Genomic DNA, 8,034 nt, shown 5'->3' on the forward strand with positions numbered 1-8,034 from the left:
CAGAGTGAAACTCAGTCTCAAAAGAAAAAAAAAAAAGAAAGAAGGAAAAGAAAAGAAATATGTTTTCCATTTTTTACCCTCTTGGGGTCTAAACCACCACACAGAAGCTCCAGCTATACCACCATTTCTCAAGCTCATGATTATTAATACTTTGGGTGAGATAGTTCCTTGTGGTGAGGCTGCTCTGTGTATTGCAGGATGTTTAGCAGCATCCCTGGCCTCTAATACCTAGTTCCTCTAGTAGTGACAACCAGAAATGTCTCCAGACATTGCCATGTGTCCCCTGTGGGAGAAAATCACCCCTGCTTGAGAACTGCTGGACTAGACTACTGAGTGATAAGAGAGACCATGTGGCAAGAGAGCCCCACCCAGCTGCCAGCTATTCCAGCCACCCCAACTCAGATGCCAGACATATGAATGATGCTGTCTGGGACGTTCCAGCCTCAAATGAGCACGCAACTCAGTGTAACCAAATGATAACACCAGCTGACACTACGTGGAGCAGAAAAACCACTCAGCTTAGCCCAGCCAATTCACAGAATCATGAGACATAATACATCTTTATAAGCCACTAAATTTGGGGGTAGTTTATTATGCAGCAACAGATAACTGTGACACAGGCCTAGCTCCATTCTTTTATCTTTTTTTTTAAGGCAAGGTCTTGCTCTGTCAGCCAGTCACCCAGGCTGGAGTGCAGTGGCATCATCATGGCTCACTGCTGCCTCAACCTCCTGGGGTCAAGTGATCCTCCTGCCTCAGCTTCCCAAGTAGTTGGTACTAGAGGCGTGAGCCACCACACCCAACTTTTTATATTTTTTTGAAGAGACAGGGCCTCTCTATGTTGCCTAGGCTGGTCTCAAAGTCCTGGGCTCAAGTGATTCTCCCATCTTGGCCTCCCAAACTCTCGAGATTACAGATGTGAACCACTGCACCAGCCCTAGCTCCATTCTTGCTATCATCTATTCTGTCCACTGCCATGGCTATTAGAGTTATCTTTTTTCTTTTATTCTTTTCACAAAACTGCCTACCATTGACTACTAGAGTTATCTTTCTAAAAATTTCTCAGCTTCATTCAAACCCTCCAGGACCTTCCCCACCGTCAGTTGCTTAGCATGGTCCACAAAGCCCTCCGTAATCTGGCCTCTCCTTAAAATGCCCTTAAACTCTGAGATTCAAGCTATACACATTTACTTGCAATTACCTGAATGGTCCATCTTCTTTTACACCTCTGGGTCTTTGCTCCTTTCCTTGTTAAGTTCTACTAACCTGTCAGTTCCTAGATTTCCTGAAAACTCAGATTAAACAGCATCCTCCCCAGAGAGTCCATGTATATCCTACTACATACGATGCTTTTCCTGGCCAGGTGTGGTGGCTCATAACCTGCAATACCAGTTGGGAGGCTGAGGTGGAAGGATCACTTGAGCCTAGGAGTCCCAGGTTGCAGTGAGCAATGATGGTGCCACTGAACTCCAGCCTGGGAAACAGAGTGAGACTTTGTCTCAAAAAAAAAAAAAAAAAAAAATTTTTTTTGGCCAGGCACAGTGGCTCATGCCTCTAATCCCAGCACTTTGGGGGGCCGAGGTGGGTGGATCACATGAGGTCAGGAGTTTAAGACCAGCCTGGCCAACATGGTGAAACCCCGTCTCAACTAAAAATACGAAAAAATAGCGGGACATGGTGGTGGGTGCCTATAATCCTAGCTACTTCAGGAGGCTGAGGCAGGAGAATCACTTGAACCTGGGAGGCAGAGGTTGCAGTAAGCCGAGATTGCACCATTACACTTCAGCCTGGGTGACAAGAGCAAAACTCTGTCTCAAAAAAAAAAAAGGTTTTTCCCTTATGACCTCAAAGCATTATGTATATGCCTATCACAATACTTCTTAAACCGTGCTATATGATTTATGTTTTATTCATATTTCTGACAAGACTGTGAAAACCTTGAAGGTTGGAATTGAATCGTTACTTTATTGATGATAACTGGCACATGGTAGGTGCTCAATGAATATTTGTTGCTGAGTGATTATAGTAGGTTGAACAAGCATTATTATACAGCTAAGGAAACAGAGGCTTAGATAAGCTAAGCAACTTGTCCAGTTTGCCTAGTAATTAAGGGATATAAATGGGCTTAACACTTACATCATTAGACTGTACAACCAATCCATCAGCTACCTCTTTACCATGTACCTCTCCAGAACACCACTGGTCTAATAAAAGAATACCAATTGGTGGGTACCCAAGGTATACCTGGTCTATCCAGAAGCTAATATCTCCTTATCCCTAATCTAGCAACTTGAAATGCCAGCCACTGTTTCTGGTCATGATCTTGAACAGTTAACAATCTCACCCCTCTTGCCCCAGTGTGTACCAGTCATAATCTTTAGAAAAGGCTGGTCAACTAAACAGGAGAAGGACTGAGCACCTAAAAGTTGTATTAGGACAGAAGCCCAACTCAAAATGGCTTAAGCAAAACAGGCATGAGAAAAGCCTCAGGGTACCTGAATTCAGGTTTGCCTAGATCCAGGGTTCAAATGATGTCATCTCTCTCTTTCTTTTTTTTTTTTTTTTTTTTTTTTTTTTTTGAGATGTAGCCCGGGCTGGAGTGCAGTGGCCGGATCTCAGCTCACTGCAAGCTCCGCCTCCTGGGTTTACGCCATTCTCCTGCCTCAGCCTCCGGAGTAGCTGGGACTACAGGCGCCCACCACCTCGCCCGGCTAGTTTTTTGTATTTTTAGTAGAGACGGGGTTTCACGGTGTTAGCCAGGATGGTCTCAATCTCCTGACCTCGTGATCCGCCCGTCTCGGCCTCCCAAAGTGCTGGGATTACAGGCTTGAGCCACCGCGCCCGGCCTCATCTCTCTCTTTCATTCTCTCTCTGCTTATCATTCCTTTTCTTGGCTCTGCAGTTCTCTGAGTTGGCTTCATTCTCAGGTTCTATGTGGTGGCCTCCAGCCAGCATAAGTTTATTCTTACTGCTAACAATCTCATCAGAAGGAGAGCTTCTCTTTCCTTTTGATTTCAAATAAAGATACCAGAATTGGGTATCACTGGATAGATTTGGCAGACTGGATGGAATGGCTCATGCCTGTAATCCTAGCACTTTGGGAGGCTGAGGCGGGAGGGTCACGTGAGACCAGGAGTTCGAGACTGGCCTGGGCAATATAGACCCTGTCTCTTAAAAAAAACAATTGAACATCATGTATCCACTCTTGAGCCAATCACTGTGACTGAAGGTTTAGAATATGCCATTTATCCAGGCTCATATTAGATTGATGTGGCAGCTTCCAAGATGGCACCCAGTGATCTTGCCTTCTGATATCCATGCCCTTGTATAGTAAGACCCCTCCCACACTGAATCAAGACTGGCCTATGTGACCAGTAGAAATGTGGCTGAAGTGATAGTTTGTGACGTCTAAAGCTAGGCCACAAAGACATTGGTGCTTCTGCTTTGATCTCTTAGATTGTTCGCTTTGAGAGATGCCAGGGGCCATGTGGTGGGGACACTCAACTAGCCCTGTAGAGAGGAACCGAGGCCCCTTGCCAATAGCCAGTACCAACCCAGCAGTCATGCGAGTAAACGATCCACTGCAGAAGTGAATCCTTCAGCTCTAATCAAGTCTTCAGTCCTAGCTGACAACTGATTGCATCTTCCTGAGAGACCCTAAGCCAGAACCACCCAGCCAAGCCACTTTGGAACTCCCAACCCACAGACACCATATGGGATAATAAACTATTTTTTTAAATTGAGATGGGGTTTCACTATGTTGCCCAGGCTAGTCTTGAACTCCTGGGCCCAAGTGATCCTCCCACCTTGGCCTCCCAAAGTGCTGGGATTACAAGCATGAGCCACTGCACCTGGCCTAAAAAACTATTATTACTGTTTTGTTTTGTTTTGTTTAGACGGAGTCTTGCTCTGTTGCCCAGGCTGGAGTGCGTGGTGTGGTCTTGGCTCACTGCAGCCTCTGCCTCCCGGGTTCAAGCAATTTTCCTGCCTCAGCCTAGCAAGTAGCTGGGATTACAGGCGCCCGCCACCACACCTGGCTAGTTTTTTTGTATTTTTAGTAGAGACGGGGTTTCACCATGTTAGTCAGGATGGTCTCAATCTCCTGACCTCGTGATCTGCCCTCCTCAGCCTCCCAAAGTGCTGGGATTACTGTTTTAAACTGTTGTATTTTGGGATGATTTGTTGCATAGCCCTAGATGACTAATACAATTTTGGACATTTAAACTCTGGGTAAGGGGTCAATGCCACTCCATACATATTGAAATGGGAGTGACGGTTCCCTAAGGAGTGATCAAGTTGCTATTGGTAGGAAAACAGAGGAAATAAACACTGGACGCCAAACAACAGCTAATCTCAACAATGAGTGCTCTGCAAACACATGCTTGCTGGAGGACTGACATGCAAAAGAAGGGAACACTGATTCATCTGAGGTGACTCAGAGTGTCTGGGCCAGGCAAGACTCAGACCTAGATATTTCAGTGTCTATTTTGTAGCACTGAATATTGACAGTTTTCTCCCTAGTTACCCCTAGACTTTGTTGATTATACGAACCATGGACACTCCTCTCTTTTGCCAACCCAAATAGTTGTTCTTAGTTGTTTTTCTTTTAATCTAGAGGAGAAGCCAGGCCAAGAAATTGCTCTGTATTTGCATGTTTGCAAATGACTTATGCATGATTTGAGGCCTCTCCTGTTAACCCGGCTTTTAAATTTAATTTCAGTTGGACACATATTAGCTCAGACAAGAATGTGTCCTTTGTAAACCAACATTCCTCATTAAGCTTTTTCGGCAAGGGAGAAAGATGAAAGAAATGTAAAAGTTAACACTCCAGCTGATAGGGAGTCTCCTTTCTTCCTTCCTTCCTTTTCACTAACATTTTTCGAGCATCTACTATGTTCTTGGCATTGTCTATATTATCTCATTTAAGCCTTCTGTTTTGTTTTGTTTTGAGACTGAAATGCAGTGGCACAACCACAGCGTACTGCAGCCTCCACCTCCCAGGCTCAAACTATCCTCCCATCTCAGCCTCCATAGTAGCTGGGACTACAGGTGTGTGCCACCACACCCAGCTAGTTTTTTTATTTTTATTTTTTGAGAGATAAGTCTCATTATGTTCCCCGGGTTGGTCTCGAACTCTTGGTCTCATGCAATCCTCCCACCTCAGCCTCTCAAAGTGCTGCAATTACAGGCACGAGTCACCACATCCAGCCTTAAGCCTTCTAATGATGAGGTGGATATTAACTATCTTGTTTAACAGATGAGAAAACAGATACATTTGGAGAAGTTGGTGATTTATTGGATGTTTTGACTTCTTACAGTCATGTTATTTAGTTCCAAAACCTTTGTGATATGAACATCTTTTTACCCATAGAAAAAGATGGAATCAGTGCATATATTTTTTTCCGGAATTATTATTTTAAGGACCAAAGACTGCTGTATGTGATTTTCTCCCAACCAGTCACCAGGATACAGATTGCATTTTCCATGCGTCCAGTGTGTGTGGATGACAGAGAAGAAACAAAACAACACAAAACAAAACACACAGTTTCTGGCACCTTTTTCTGTCCCTTCCATGTCAGTAGAAGATCAGTTTTCCAAAAATGACAGCAACAGACTGGCATGGTGGCTGTAATCCCAGCACTTTGGGAGGCTGAGGTGGGAGGATTGTTTGAGCCCAAGAGTTCAAGACCAGCCTGGGCAACATATTGAGAAACCATCTCTACAAAAAAATTAAAAATTAGCCAGGCATGGTGGTGCATGCCTGTAGTCACACCTACTCAGGAGACTGAGGCAAGAGAACTGCTTGAGCCCAGGAGGCAGAGGCTGAAATGAGCCATGATCACGCCACTGCACTCCAGCCTGGGTGACAGAGGGAGACCCTATCTCTAAATAAATAAAATAATAATACTAACAGCAATAAAGGGAAACATTCACTGTTCTGACACAGCTTGTGGCACTTGAGACCTCTTGGAGCTTGGGAAGGGCTCTTGGTAGGGAGGTTATGAGGACAGGCTCTGTGGTTAAACAGGGCTGAATTCAAATCCCCACTCCACCCACTTACCAGCTCTGTGACCCTGGTCTAGTCTTTAAACCTCTCTTTAAAATGGGGTAATAATAGCATCTACCTCTTATCATTCTTACAAAGAGTCAAGGAGCACCTGGCTCAGTGGCTCATACCTGTACTCCCAGCAGTTTGGGAGACCAGGATGGGCAGATCACCTGAGGTCAGGAGTTTGTGACCAGCCTGGCCAACATGGCAAAACACTGTCTCTACTAAAAATACAAAAATAGGCCGGGCGTGGTGGCTCAAGCCTGTAATCCCAGCACTTTGGGAGGCCGAGACGGGTGGATCATGAGGTCAGGAGATCGAGACCATCCTGGCTAACACGGTGAAACCCCGTCTCTACTAAAAAATACAAAAAAAAAACTATCCGGGCAAGGTGGCGGGCGCCTGTAGTCCCAGCTACTCGGGAGGCTGAGGCAGGAAAATGGCATAAACCTGGGAGGCAGAGCTTGCAGTGAGCCGAGATCCGGCCACTGCACTCCAGCCTGGGCGACTGAGCGAGACTCCGTCTCAAAAATAAATAAATAAATAAATAAATAAATAAATAAATAAATAATAAAAATAAAAATACAAAAATTAGCCCACTGTGGTGGCATGCGCCTGTAGTCCCAGCTACGAGGGAGGCTGAGGAAGGAGGATGGCTTGAACCTGGGAGGCAGAGGTTGCAGTGAGCCGAGATCGTGCCACTGTACTCCAACCTGGGTGACAGAGTGAGATTCCATCTCAGTAAAAAAAAAAAAAAAAGTCAAAGAGACAATGTATATTAAATGCTTATTCCAGTGCCTGGGATGAAGCAAGGGTTTGACAAATGTGGTCATTACTATCACAATTGTCTTTATCTCTCTGCACCTCTACCTCCTCTGCTACAGACCTGGGGTTGATATGTGTCCTCTAAGTATCTGTGGCAGGCAGACTCTAGAATGGCCTCCATTGATTTACATCTTTTGGTATTCCTGCCCTTGTGTAATCCCCTGTGGGCAAATCCTGTGACTTGCTACTAACAAATAGAACATGGCAAAAGTGATGTCACTTTCATGATTAGGTTACATGAGATTGTAATTTCTCTCTTGCTAATAGAATCTCCCATTGCCTCCTTTTGTTTGTTTGAGACAGGGTCTTGCTCTATTGTGCAGGCTGGAGTGCAGTGGTGTGATCACAGCTAACTGCAGCCTCGAACTCCCGGGCTCAAGCAATCCTCCTGCCTCAACCTCCTAAGCAGCTGGGACTACAGGCATGCACCACCATGCCTGGCTAATTTTTAATTTTTTTTTGTAGAGACGAAGTCTCGCTATGTTGCCTAGGATGGCCTCAAACTTCTGGGCTCAAGCAATCTTCCTACCTCAGTCTCCCAAAGTGTTGGGATTATAGGCATGAGTCACTATGCCCAGCCGCTACTGCCTTCTTTGAATTTTTTTTTTTTTTTAATTTTTAGAGACTGGTTCTTGCTATGTTGCTCAGGCTCTATTTGAACTCCTAGGGGCAAACAATCCTCCTGCTTCAGCCTCCCAACCTGCTGGAACTACCAGCATGTGCCACCACTCTTGGCTTCCCTGTTAACTTTTAGGCTTTCATGCTTTGATGAAGCAGGCTGCTACACTGGAGAAGCCTATGTGACAAGCCTTTGGCCAAAATCCAGCTAGGAACTGAGACCCTTAGTCCAACAACCATTAAGGAACTGAATTTAGCCGGTAGCCATGGGAACTCAGAAGCAGACCCTTTTTGAGTTGAGTCTTTAAATGAGACTCCAGCCCTGGCTGATACCTTGATTGCAGTCTTGTGGGTGACCCTGATGCAGAGGAGCCGGCTATGCCATCCTCAGATTCCTGGCCCACAGAAAATGTGAGATAATAAATGTGTTTGTTGGCCAGGCGTGGTGGTTCACGTCTGTAACCCCAGCACTTTGGGAGGCCAAGGCGGGCGGATCAGGAGGTCAAGAGATCGAGACCATCCTGGCCAATATGGTGAAACCC

Source organism: Macaca mulatta, chromosome 10 (genome assembly GCF_049350105.2).
Source record: "Macaca mulatta isolate MMU2019108-1 chromosome 10, T2T-MMU8v2.0, whole genome shotgun sequence".
NCBI lineage: Eukaryota > Metazoa > Chordata > Mammalia > Primates > Cercopithecidae > Macaca > Macaca mulatta.